This window comes from Canis lupus, chromosome 15, assembly GCF_048164855.1.
Source record: "Canis lupus baileyi chromosome 15, mCanLup2.hap1, whole genome shotgun sequence".
Classification (NCBI taxonomy): domain Eukaryota; kingdom Metazoa; phylum Chordata; class Mammalia; order Carnivora; family Canidae; genus Canis; species Canis lupus.
Window position 1 is genome coordinate 38605401 of NC_132852.1, and position 14479 is coordinate 38619879.

The following is a 14479-nucleotide window of genomic DNA, read 5'->3' on the forward strand; positions in this document are numbered from 1 at the left end:
ATGTCAACACGGTGGTTCTCTTAGAAGCTTTGTAAACTCCTAATTCAGGAAGTAATACACAGGAATTTTACTCGACATTCAAAAATCTCTCTACAGCAGATGTGGAACAGAATGGCCATACCACTATATTCTTATCCATGGCTTCAGTTAATATGATAAAATCTGAAAAAGATTTTATCCTTGGCATTTCTTTCCCATGCACAGATAAAGAGTAAAGAAGGGCCAAAAAGCAAATGTGTACAATTGGGGGATATCTATCATACATTCTTTATGGATTTCTGGGCTCTAAAGAAATCTCATGAGAGAGTAACTTATTTTTTCCAGTTAAACCCTACTACGTTTTTTATAAAAGTCATAACCTAGGCCATTTTGTAGGGTGTACAGACATACATTAAAATCTCTCTAGGGGCACCAGTTAAGCATCCCACTCTTGATTTTGGTTCAGGTCATTATCTTGGGGTTGTGGGACTGAGACCCACATTGGGCTTCATGCTCAACGGGGAGCCCACTTTTCCCTCTCCCTCTGCCTCTCCCCATGCTTGCACATGCTTGTGTGTTCTCTCTAAAATAAATAAATCTTTTTTAAAAAAAATCTCACTTTAATTTTGGGGGATCATACCAAGGAAACCTATTTTCAGTAATGCCAGATTCTAATCCATGGTGAATATAAAATTTTTAAGTTCTTACAACTAAATATCCTTCAATAGAAACATTTTTAAGGTATGATAATGGTATTGCCGTTGTGTTTTGAAAAAGATTTCTTGAACATATTGAAATGTTTACAGATGAATAATATCTGAGATATGCTTTATTTTTTTTTAAGATTTTATTTATTCATTCATGAGAGACAGACAGAGAGAGAGAGAGAGAGAGGCAGAGACACAAGCAGAGGGAGAAGCAGGCTCTAGGCAGGGAGCCTGACGTGGGACTCGATCCCGGGACTCCAGGATAATGCCCTGGGCTGAAGGCAGCACTAAACTGCTGCACCACCAGGGCTGCCCCTGAGATATGCTTTAAAATAATAGGGAGGTGGGGGCAGTGGATGGGAGTTTAAACAACACTGGCCACAAACTGGCAAGTAAAGCTGAGATATGGGGATATGGGGATGAATTATTCTATCTTTTCTTTGGTACATGTTTGAAATTTTCCAACATAAAAACTGTGTATATCCTTGCAATAGGATATAAAATATACTCATGTAACAAGGAATTCTAAGCAGAAATTCAGGTTCTTTTGTTGTTAATTTTTTGAGAGAGGGAGAGAGAATGCAGGTGGGGGGTGGAGAAGATGTGCAGGGGAAAGGAAAAGAGTCTTAAGCTGATTCCATGCCCAGTACAGATCTCACAACCCTGAGATCATGACCTGAGCTGAAACTGAGACTTGGACACCTAACCACCTGAGTCACCCAGGCGCCCCAGAAATTCAGGTTCTTGGACTCTTCTGTTATGGCAAAATCCCAGACAAACCACCTCACTCCATGTTACTACAGTTCCCAATTTCTAAAATGCAGAGATGGAACATTATTTCTAAGGTTGCTTCTAGTTCTTAAGTTTTTTACTCTCTGAGAATGCTGTTCTGTTCTTCTGAACAGAGTTTAGATTCATCTTGCTAATTGTCGCAGTAACTGATTCTACACTGAGAAGGCACAGGTGTCTGAAGACAAGATGTGATCTCAGAGCAGCTCTTTAGGACCAGAGGTGCCACCCCTGCCATCAGGGCACTTGAGAGGCTTAGTTAGTTATGCATCTGCCTTCAGCTCAGGGCATGACCCCAGGGTCCTGAGATCGAGCCCCACATCAGATTCCCTGCTCAGTGGGGAGTCTGCTTCTCTCTGTGTGCCTACCCCCCACCCCATTTGTGCTCTCCCTCTCTCTCTCTCGATATAAATAAAATCTTAAAAAAAAAAAAAAAAACAGGGAGGCAATCACAATAAGTATAGCACTGTTCTCCATAGGCCAGGTGAAAATGCTCATACTTCAGAAATTTGCCTCAGATAAGGCTATAAGTGGCAGTCACTTTAATACAGCAATTTTTCCTGAGTAATTATCAAATATTACTTTTGTAAATAGATTTTGAAGACTTCTCATCACAGTATTGATGATACCAGTGAAACATCTGATACACAGATTACCATCAGTCAGATTTTAGTGAAATGTATCATTGTACATCTTAAAATGGAATACCATGCAGCTATGCAAAATATGAAGATACTACCCCACAATGATAGGAGTACGGAAAAGGGGTACAGGAACCAACTGAAAGACTCCCAGTGGCCACAGCTAGAAAAATTAGAGCAATAAAGTTATACTGGATTTAACTCAAAGTATCAATATCCACTAGTCCACACTGATACAAATAAATGATTCAACAGTTAAATGGGAGAGGGTAGATAAATCTCTTGTGCAGAAGTATTCCAAAGAACATATGCAGAAACTCTGCTTCTGCCCTTCCTAAGGTGGAACATAACTCCCGCTCCTGAAGTGTGGACTGCCTTTCCCCCAGAGAGCACAAGATGGAAAGTGTAGGGAAAAAAAAGTAACTTCACAACAGAGACACTTGACAAACACTACCTTGGCCAGGACACCAAGGTCAGTATCAACAGTAAAGTCACACAGATAGGATGCACCCTTGAAACAATGTGATAAAAATAGCATTTTGCCTCTGTGGACTCCTCCAGTCTAACCCCACATAACCCCATTCTAACCATGAGAAAAAATATCAAACAAACCCAGCCAAGAGGCATTCTACGATATCTGATCAGTCCTCAAAACTGTCAAGGCATATAAAACAAGGGAAGTCTGAAAAACTATTACAGCCACAGAGAACCTAAGGAGATATGACAACTGAATGTAGTGTAGAATTGTGGATGAGACCCTGAAACAGAAAAAGTCATGAGGTAAACACTAGGGAAATCTCAATAAAGCAAGAACTTCAGAATCAGGTTTGGTTCATTAACTGAAACAAATGCACGACACTAATGCAAGAGGTTCATAATAGGGAATTTGGGAACTCTATCATCTTTGCAATTTCTCTATAGATCCAAACTGTGCTAAAATAAAAAGATTATCTTTAAAAAATGAAAAAAAATTTAGTAAGATACAAACTTACAATGATGTGGATGGTTGATATATAATAAACAAAAATATTACTAGACAATATCCATGCTATTAACCTATTTTTGTTTTAAAAATATACATATATGGGGTCCCTGGGTGGCTCAGTGGTTGAAGCTCTGTCTTTGGCTCAGGGCGTGATCCTGAAATCCTAGGATCGAGTCCCACATCGGGCTTCCTGCATGGAGCCTGCTTCTCCCTCTGCCTGTGTCTCTGCCTCTCTCTGTGTCTCTCATGAATAAATAAATAAAATCTTAAAAAAAAAATAAAAATATACATATATGTATTTTATTACCAAAATGTCTGCATGATGATACATCAAAATGTTAACGCCTCTGGGTGGTAGAATCAGCAGTGACTTTCACCACCCCCTTTATACTTTTCTGTATTATCTCACTTTGTTCTTTCCACTAAGCATTGATTACTTTGAATATTGAGCCTTCCTTGTTTATAAACTATAAACAAAGTTCTTTGATTTTAGGAAAAAATTCGGCATACAGTACAGAATTAAGTGCTCCTTAGTCCAAAATAACATGCACTTATAAAAGAATAAATTTTACTTTTCCAAGGGGAAATATTTTATTTTTTAAAGATTTGAGAGAGATAGAGCATACGCATGAGCAGGGGGAGGTGGGGAGAGAGAAAGAGAGAGAGAGGAAGATAAGCTGACTTCCCACTGAGCATGGAGCCTACTTGAGGCTCTTTCCCAGGACCCTGAGATCATGATCTGAGTCGAAACGAAGAGTCTCAAGTGTCTATCCTTAAGTGACTGAGTCACCCAGGTGCCCCAAGGGGAAATAATTTAAAAGTCAGTGTAGAAGAATGAAAGCATGAGATTTAACTGGACTTCACTTATATTCCTGGTTTCACTCTTGGGCAGTTCAATAACTCTTAATGTTCTCATTTTACGGTGGGAAATATGTTAACACAATAAACCTACTTTTTTTTTTTTTTTAAATAAACCTACTTTCTGCAGAACTGCCCTAACGCTTATCTACTTATCAATATAATCACAAATTATATACTATATAAGAACATATAGTTCTTATATAAAATGTATTTCATGATATCAAATCTTATTAGAAAGAATTACATTAATAGTAGCAAAGAGTTCAATGATGTCAAGAGTCTGGCCCTACTGAGGATCCATAATGGCAGCCATTATTCTTATTGGTAATGATAAATAAAAAGCCAAGAAAGAAATAAAATACTATTAGAAAAATTTTGTTTCTCTAAGAACATAACAGGGACAAAACAGTAAAAGACAAAACCATACCTTAGCTCATTCTATGTCATCTGCAGCAATTCCCCAAACATTTCTGCTAACTAAATATTTATTATGGGCGTTAAAAATGTCATTGGTAACATGCCCATAGACCTGAGAATCTTCCAGAGAATACAAGTGAAAGTCATTTTTCTAATCATAACCAGCTTAAACTAAGCTTTGAAATATTAATACATCAAGTTTCCCTTTCTATGGAAACAGTTTTCCTATCCATGACTGTAATGTCAATAAAAAGAAATACCAGCTGTAAGATACAAACTAAACTTATTTAAATCTCTTGATTTAAATCTCTTGATTGAGCCCCTGGGGGGCTCAGTCGGTAAAGTGTCTGCCTTCAGCTCAGGTCATGATCCCAGGATCCTGGGCTCGAGTCCCATGTCGGACTCCCTGCTCAGTGGGGAGTCTGCTTCTCCCTCTCCCTCTGTGCTTATGCATTCACTCTCACTCTCTCTTGCTCCCTTGCTCACTCTCTCAAATAAATAAAAATTTAAATAAATCTTAAAGAAAAATCTCTTGATTGTAAATAATGAGCTTTAATAAAGAAGCTCTAAACAAAGACATATATTTTGATCTGTAACAAAATTCTTGGCTGGTTGTGTTATCTCAATACCGGCATCTTTAAATCACAATGATAGACAAGTCTAATCACGCTATAACCTAATGGGACTTTTATAACAAGGCAAAATGACCCAGAACCAAAGAATCAATTTGTTTCATCAAGTGAAAAGTTTACCCGACCTGATTTATCATACAGTCTAGGACACAGACCTTTAAAGAACTGTTAATTTAGGAGGTAATTAATCAACCACTAACAAAATAATATCAAATTACTGTGCCAATTTCTTCTGCTACATAAGAAAATGCAGATTGTTCAGTTTGGTACTGTTAAAAGAAGTTAAACACCTTTTTAAATAACAAAAACATAGATACAATTCAGGAAATATATTCAGGTTGGTGTATATAATCCAGTGTGGGATTATATTATATATATTATAATCCAGTAGGGCTACAAAGCCTGATTTTATAACATATTCAAAAGCTTTTCTCTCTAATAAGTCTTTTTTTTTTTTTTTTAAGATTTATTTATTTATTTATTTATTCAGAGAGAGCGAAAGAGAGGCAGAGACACAGGCAGAGAGAAAAGCAGGCTCCATGCAGGGAGCCCGACATGGGACTCGATTCTGGTTCTCCAGGATCACACCCGGGGCTGCAGGCGGCGCTAAACCGCTGCGCCACTGGGGCTGCCCTCTCTAATAAGTCTTATCCCAACTTTCCCGAAAGCAGTCATTACAAAGACCTATTCCAATGATATTGTCACCTTCCTAAATACTTTAGAGGCCTGTGGCACACTTTCATCAAATAGGTTTAATTGTAGCAAATTTTAAATTCTCTGAGAATAGACTGGATTTATGGGAATACACAACCATCACTGAGAACTACAACTGGCAGACAGATAAAATAAACCTCTTTTGGCTTAAGAAAAGGGAGACTGACTACAAGGTTTTAAAGAAGTTTAGTTTTCTTAAAAACTATTGAAAGCAATTTTAAAATATGAATTCCAAGCATTGTGAGTAGCTATACTATCTATGCAATGAGAGTATAATCCTAGATCATGTTCTCTAAATTCTAAATACTTGAATAAGGGACCATACTAGTATCTCCTATATATTATCTCATTTAATCCATGTAACAATCCTAGATAATTATCACCATTTTAAGGGGAAGATTCTGAGTGTGAGTGATTTAAGTAAACTGCCCAGGTAATAAGGAATACACCAGCAATTACATCACAGTCAGAATTTTTATATGATATATATATATACACACAATTATATATGTATTATAGCTTTTTTAGGTTTTTGACTTACACAATTAGCCTGTTCCTATAATAGCTGCTACATATGTGTACTTTAGCATTTGCCACACTGTAATGCAACTGTTTACTTACCAATTTTCCCTACTCAATTATGAGCTTCCAGAGAGAACGGACTATATTCATCTCTGTCATCCCAGAACACAGTCCTGTACTTATTAGTACATCTACATAAATTTCTTCTTAGTAGCTTATCTAGGGTTCTGATGTTATTTTTATTAGCTGCTCACAGGTGGTGAACATTACAGAAACATTGGACCATTAGCCATTCCTTTGGCTTCAAGATGCCCAACAACCACCGCCACAATCAGAGAAGGCTCAGGCAGAAAGAATGTTCAATGTGATCAACCCTAGTTTGTATGGTTATTCTTAAAATCTGAAGCACTACCTTATATGCAGTAGAAAGCTCTTCATTTTTAAGTTTCATAAAGCTGTATCTACACTTACATTAGTCTACTTCCAGTAGCTTGTGCACATAGAAAACTTCAATTACAGGATCACTCCATATTCATAGTATATACAAGAATTACAGGAAAACATAAAACAACATAAATCATCAACAGCATAAAATAAAAGTTTGCCAATAAGCTACCTTTTCATTACAACATGACTACAGAGTCCAGAGGTGGAAAACCATCCAATTTATATGCTTTCCCCCCACAAGAAACTAACAGTCAGATGTTAATGGCATTTTGAGAATGTTACAGTCTAATTATAAAATGACACAGGTTAATATTTAAGGTGACATCAAGTCTCTCAAAATAAAATGAGTATCTACGAGATCAAGTTTTTGTTAAACATTAAATAAAGGTATTAGAACTTAAATGGAAATGTAAATATACAGATGACAGAATTACTTATATTTTTCAGTCTGTTAGGGGATCTTTTACTTAATAAATGTTAAAGCATGTGGTGTTTTCAGTTTTCTTTCCAGTTCTAGAAATTGACTATGAATCCTTTTCTGGTATTTATCTTTCTCTTCCCTCCTTCTACCTACTCCTACTCCAAATCTGGTTTAGATATCTTCTTTAACCTTTCAAAACAAGGGAGTGACTTCAAATGTCATGAACTCTGGAATAAAGAGTTAAAGTGATAGCATCACATGACTATCCTGACTCTCTCTAAAGTAATATTAGTCTTCTAGAATACCAATCTAATTCTGAGAGGCAGAAGACACAGGAAGCTCGATGTTCCGAGAAAAGTTAATAATAATTGATTCATCTTGGCTACCCAGGAAATACACAGCAAAGATCTGTGTTCTATGCAAATACTGACAACAAATCCATCTAGTAGTACCTATCACCCTGTGACAAAAAAAAATAGAAAAAGAGCTCACAGGGCAAATACACAATGACCATAGAGAACAGAAAGAAAACATCAGCAATTAAGAGATGAGAAGGGATCAGAGTTGCATGAAACACAATAGATCAGTAAGCTTCTTACAGATAGACAGACCGAGGCAGTGGAAGTGACGAGATCACCACTGCTGGGAGATGACAGTGGGATGCAAGTGGACAGGAAGTGAGATAGATGAGATAAGGGGTAACACAGGCAGGAGCTAGAGATCATAGGAGTTGAATTACAAGAGATATAGCAACAGAACACTGGAGGCAGTGACTAGGAAGGAGGCTCACCCAAGGAAATAGATGGTAAGGAGAACAGAAATTACTTTTATTTATTTATTTTTTTAAGATTTTATTTATTTATCCATGAGAGACACAGAGAAAGAGAGAGGCAGAGACACAGGCAGAGGGAGAAGCAGGCTCCATGCAGGGAGCCCAATGTGGGACTCGATCCTGGGTCTCCAGGATCACGCCCTGGCCTGAAGGCGGCCCTAAACCGCTGAGCCACCCGGGCTGCCCCAGAAATCACTTTTAATGGAAGGCTGAATCACGGAAAAGACAGTAGGCAAAACACAGGTACTAAGCAAGAACTTCTGGAGAGATGAAAAAAAATGTAGAACTGACACTAGGTGATAAGAAGACAGGGTAAAAAGGAGATAAAAGGGTGAAGTAAACAGCCTACTAAGGAAGGAAATACTTATAAAAAATGGTTTCTGGAATTTCATTTTATTAAATTAAAATTTAAAAGCTGCTCTTTTGCTTATATTTCTCTTTGTTGAGTACAAATTGATTCGTAAGAACAGAGTTGTCCTTAATGTACAAAGAAGAAAATTATGGATCAGGTCAACTGACTCAGTCACCAAAGTAAAAAGAGTTGAAAACAATAAAATTTACTATTACTTAACAATCTTAGTTCTAAGCCACAAACTAATTTTTATACTGACAATGTGTATATATACACATTAATGACCAAATGCTTCATTTGTTAGGTACAAAAGCTTTCTCTCTCTTTCTTTCTGCACTTATCAGCATTTGGAGAAATCCCTGCTTCTCACTGCTTCCCCCAAAAAGGAAAGAGCAGAGTAAGAAGGTCACATCTCCATCAACATTGCTTAAAAGAAGTGTGATGGAGGTTTAAAACAAGTTGAAAACAGTAATGGTTAAAAGATGTTGTAAATTTCCTATAAATTTCTATGACCTATGTTATTCTGGTCTCCTAGATAATTAAAAGCACAATACAGAGATCATCCTTCATCTCCACCCAAAAAGAATAGAGGGAAATGAAACTCTGAGCAAGAATATAAAAGTAATAAAGGAAAGCAAATGTGAAAATGAATGGAAATATTCTATTCTTGATCTTAGAAAATAACTTAGGGTAGGAGAGAACTATACCAAAGGTCTATTTATGAAGATAATAATTCTTACTTTTTAAATCGAAAAAATATGGTCATTATATCTTCAGGCTAAAAAATTGTACAAGAAAAAAGGGGCACATAGAGAGGCTGAGAGTACATAAAAGAAGATGAATCTAAAGCCACAAACGCTGTGAACAAGCAGTAGTACATTATGAAGAAGCAATTCACCAACGTCCTATCACTTTAGTAATTATCTAGCCAGAGCTGGTTTCTGGGGCCAACATCCCAATGAACCGTTCCCATTTCTCCTACTGTAGCTCTATCCAACCAAAATAAAACTCTGATTGTGAGGGGACTACCAGCTATTGTAGTAGAGGAAAATAACTCAAATTATATACAAAATAAGCTGGGTGAACAGAAGTCTTGTAAGAAACATGTAAAGACATGTGTTAGAGTCTTGTCACTCGTATTTTCAGAACTATCTTCTTTCAATTCCTCAAAAATCCTAAATGATATTTGGGTTGCTTCTTGAAATTTGCCTTTTCTTCTCTCTCTCTCTCTCTCTTTTTTTTTTTTTTTTTTTTACCATTCTTCCATGAATATCTTAATGAGTCGCTTGGCCATATAGTCCATTCACAGGCATCACGAACACATCATTATCGACTTCTGGAAACAGATGCTGCTCCACAGGCTTTAGGAGACTTCTTGAAGGAACAAACCTGGTTCTTTGATCTCTTTTGAGGACATGTTCAAACTACGATTCTCTCTCATACTCAGAGATGACATGGAAGCCAAACTGTGCTGTTTCCAAAACAAGACGCCTTAAAAAAAAAAATTTTTTTAAGTTAAAAATCAACCAAGTTTTAAAAACACAAAACTCTAATAAAGCAGCACACATTCTCACACAATACTACATCTTATCTAAGATTGAAAAATAATTCAAATAAAAAAATATTAACTTTCACTTCAGTTTTAAATATACATACTCTATTCTCAAAAAACTTTAACAGTATCACAAAGTACACAATAAAAATACTGCAAATAATGGGCAGCTCCTGAAATTAATACAAAAACATCTGTTAAAATTGCAAAGGAATTCTGGTGATTGACACTTTAATCTTTACCATGGCCAGGATAAAAGACAGTCCCTGAGAAAACATAATTTTTCTGCATTCATATATTACTTGGAAATTCTATGAACAAGTATGGTTTACGTTAAGCTGTAAAATGAACTACTGAGTTGACTTGGAAAATTTCTTTCATCCATAAAATTCTGAAATTACATGTTATCTGATGATACAATCTTGGTACCACTGAACCAGCTCTAGGCAAGTCATCTAACTTTGCCCTAATTTTCTTATCTATAAAGCACAAAGCTGGTACTTATAGGGGGAGGAGGGCACTTGAGGATAGTTTAAAATGCAGATGCCCAGGCCCAGGTCTAAAGAATTTGAATCTCTAGGGTTAGGCTAAGCTGTTACTTTCATTAAAAAACCCTGGGTCATTCTGATGAACACTCCTACATAAAGAACTATCACACTAGATCACGTTGAGGATTCAGCTGTGCAACCCTAAAATTCATTAAATGGGTCAGTACAGATTTCATGAAATTATCCCATACTGATAGAACTAAAATAAAAGCACAGAACTAAATAAATCTGTGCTTCATTTTCTCTTTCCCTAAAACCTCCCATTCAGAGAAGAACCTGAAATTAAGATTAAAGCTAATGTGACAATTGTATAAACACTTCAACATAGATTATTTTAACTCCAATTATTTTCTGGGATGTTTAAAAAGAATGCAAGGGTATGCCAGTATCTGTAGTTATAAGCTGCTTCTCTGACAGGCCATCTCCAAGTATGTGCTGATATTAAAATGACGTTAGTAGGTCATCGATGACCTACTGACTCAAATTATACAGCTACCCCCAAGACAAACGACAGACATGACCACCTGCCCAGCAGAAACAATCTATAACACAGAATACTATACCTGTAGCGTGTGTGTCCTCCCTGGCTGCTAACCAGGTTTGTGGCCCATGCTTCATTCAAGGGCACTTCCTCCTCTGATTCCTGGACAGTGGGTATGTTGATGTATGTACTCGCCTATCTCTGCAGTCGTTTAGATTCAGTGACTCTGTTGATGCCCAACACCCCCAAAATAATAGTGTCAGCTCCTGACAAAAGGGACACAAGAGTGGGTTTTCGAAGAATCCCATTTTTCTTCATCTTGCTGGATTTTGTTTGCAGTCCCTCATCTAATTCCACACAGTTTCAAAACAACTTCACTGCAGGTCTGTCACCCAACCAACAGCACCATTTTACATTTTTTTCCACCAAAGAAGTATTTCTTGGTTTCCTCCTGGCCCCAACAGTGTTCCACGTAAGGACAAAGCAAATGGATAGAAGTACACAGGAAATGTCCAGTAACACTCACTTCCTGGTAAATTGTTATCATTAGGGAGTAAATCTAGTAACTGTTTAAAAAAGAAAAGCAGTAAGACATCAAGTATCATTCAATATTATATTTTGTAAAAAAAAAATATTATATTTTGTAAGTTTTTTGACACTAAATTAATAAACAGTTATTGTCCTATGTCCCAGTGAATCACTGTACTAGGATTCAATACCTATAAAGAGTTATAATCCTCATTCAGCTCTGAGACTCAAGTGCTCGCTTCGGCAGCACATATACTAAAAAAAAGCTCTGAGACTCAAAATTCAGTTTCTCTCCCCTTGCCTTTGGTCATTTCAAAACACAGTACCCCTGTTTCTGTAGCGCAATCACTGCAATCTTTTATGCTACTTTGAAATCTGAGAAAGAGAGCCTTTTACACTTGAAAAAAATAGTGTCAATTTTAGATCTCTCCTCTTTGAAGTAAATTCCCCACAGAAATTGACCCTAACTTGGGGGATAGACTACCTGAGTTCATATCCAGTCTCCCTCACTATTTGCATTGTGGCATTCCTGGGGCAAGTGACTTAATTACCCTACTGTGCCTCAATTTCCTCACCTTAAAAATGGGATTCTAACCGTACCAACTACTTCAAAAGACTGTTATGAGAGATTCATAATAAATTAACAGCCAAAGGCTCCTGGAACAGGAGTGTATCTGCACATGTGTATCTGCACATTTTAAGCACTACATAAATGTTAGCTATCATTTTTATTTTATTTAGCTACAAATTCTCCTACTGTATACATTTGCCCCACTAAAATATTATCTACTTGAAGATTGGAACCACATTTTCGGTATCTCTGACATTTCCCCTATGGTATCTAACATCAACTCAATAAATATACATAAACCTACTCTGCATTTATTATCATACTGGATAAACAAAGAAACATAGTACCTTATAAATACATATTCTCTGCCCTCAAGCAGCCTCTATTTTAGGTGGAGAAACAAAACACGGAAATGCTTATGTAATAGTATAAGGCCATAAAGGATTAAATGCCAAATTGTGTCACATAAGCAGCTAACATTCAAAGGGCTTATTGTGGGCTGCAGATTCTGTGGAGAAGTCAAAGCTGGAGTGGCCCGGCCCCTAATCTCTTCCTCTCCCAATCTCCCCCATCCCAATCTCTTTCTCTCCAACGATGGACCACTAGGATCAGGAGACAGGTTAAGTCCAATATACTTTCATCACAAACTAAGACACATTTCCAAGCCCCTCTGCTGTCCTCTCCCATCCTTTTCAACTACTTCTACTCTCACAAGATGCAAATTGTTAGACTTCACTATCAATCTCATCACTGTTATGTCTCTACAAATCTCTACATTGCATTTTTGGAAACACTGTCAAAAGAAACTTCCTGATTAAGGAAGTCAAAACTACTCAATTAAATCCAATAAAAAATGCTAAAACTTCCCTAAAGTTAAGTAGGATCTTCAGCAGTGGAAAGAAAAGAGGATTCCAATGTATTTTTGTTTATTCCACAAATAGTCACTGAGTACCTTCCATATGCCAGGTCCTGTTCTAGGCTCTGGAAATATGGCAATGAGTGATAGAAAAGATCTCTGCACTCTGGAGCTTTAGGGCACTCCATGTGAGAGCCACATTTTGAAGTAAGGAATGAGAAGAACTTGTTTTCCAAAATGATTAAATGCCTTACACATAGGAGCCAATGCTGGCATCATGGTTGCTCTGACTTTCTAATGATGACAAACATACAGAAACGGCTGCCATGAAAAATTCAGTAACTCTCATGTACTGCGTTCTAAATGTTCTGTTGTTTATAAAACACATCAAAGGGATATTCTCCATATTTCTGGATACAAATAACATATAAGAGATTTTAAACACACAAAGTTAATACTATTGGAATGATTTTTCATAAGAGGCCACCAGAGCCCCAGTTTCCATTTTCCCCAAATGAAAAGCCTATTAATGTTTTGCTGCATATACCCTTGTGCTCTGTCTCTACCTCAATCCACTCTTTTCCCTTTCTTTACTCGATCTACTAGCAGCTGCCCACAAATATCAAATATCTACCGTGAAAATGCCTGAAGATGCATGTGGTAACAAGATGACACGAATCAATTAGTCATGATGGGTGGAAGTATTAACTCCAAAAGAAAATGTGTGCATTTTTTTCTTCTATCCTTCCATTGAAGACAACTCTCCACTCATCCCCTCCCCCAAAGAAAAGGCCTGGAGTTAAAGGAACCTTCTTATAAATACTGACTGGCAAAGCATTCCTAATCTCTTCCTCTCCAACGATGGACCACTAGGATCAGGAGACAGGTTAAGTCCAATATACTTTCATCACAAACCAAGACAAAACACAGAAATGCTTATGCAACAGTATAAGGCCATAAAGGATTAAATGCCAAATTGTGTCACATAAGCAGCTAACATTCAAAGGGCTTATTGTGGGCTGCAGATTCTGTGGAGAAGTCAAAGCTGGAGTGGCCCGGCCCCTAATCTCTTCCTCTCCCAATCTCCCCCATCCCAATCTCTTTCTCTCCAACGATGGACCACTAGGATCAGGAGACAGGTTAAGTCCAATATACTTTCATCACAAACTAAGACACATTTCCAAGCCCCTCTGCTGTCCTCTCCCATCCTTTTCAACTACTTCTACTCTCACAAGATGCAAATTGTTAGACTTCACTATTAATCTCATCACTGTTATGTCTCTACAAATCTCTATATTGCATTTTTGGAAACACTGTCAAAAGAAACTTCTTGACTAAGGAAGTCAAACTACTCAGTTTAATTGAGTACTACTCAATCAAAAATGCTAACTTCTTAATGCACAAAGTACTAGATTTATGTGCTTAATGCATAAAGCACAAAGTGCTTACGATATTTAAAGGCAAACTGAAAAATTAGGTAGAGACCCTACAATACAGATAACCCAACATTCTTAACATTCATATACCCATGAATGTTAGACTTATCAACAAAGTAATAACCAACCCACTGATTTGTATTTCCTTGGTTCGGTATTGAAAAATTACTCTTCCTGTTTCACTGTCATTTGTCAACCTAATCAGGAA

General features: G+C 37.0%; 1 protein-coding gene across 6 annotated transcripts in view; it reads right to left on the reverse strand.

Annotated features, from left to right (window-relative positions):
- SLC20A2 (solute carrier family 20 member 2) overlaps positions 1-14479 on the reverse strand; it is a 101409-nt gene that overhangs the window by 84587 nt on the left and 2343 nt on the right. For 2 of the 6 annotated variants that reach the window (XM_072776652.1, XM_072776653.1), the window contains exons 2-3: positions 10963-11146; positions 9689-9790 (exon numbers count right to left, since the gene is read on the reverse strand). The exons of 3 other annotated variants lie outside the window; for them this stretch is intronic. The gene's annotated coding sequence lies outside the window, so the exon portion shown is untranslated. The remainder of the gene's footprint in view (positions 1-9688; positions 9791-10962; positions 11147-14479) is intronic. One more of the 6 variants, XM_072776656.1, reaches the window with a different exon arrangement.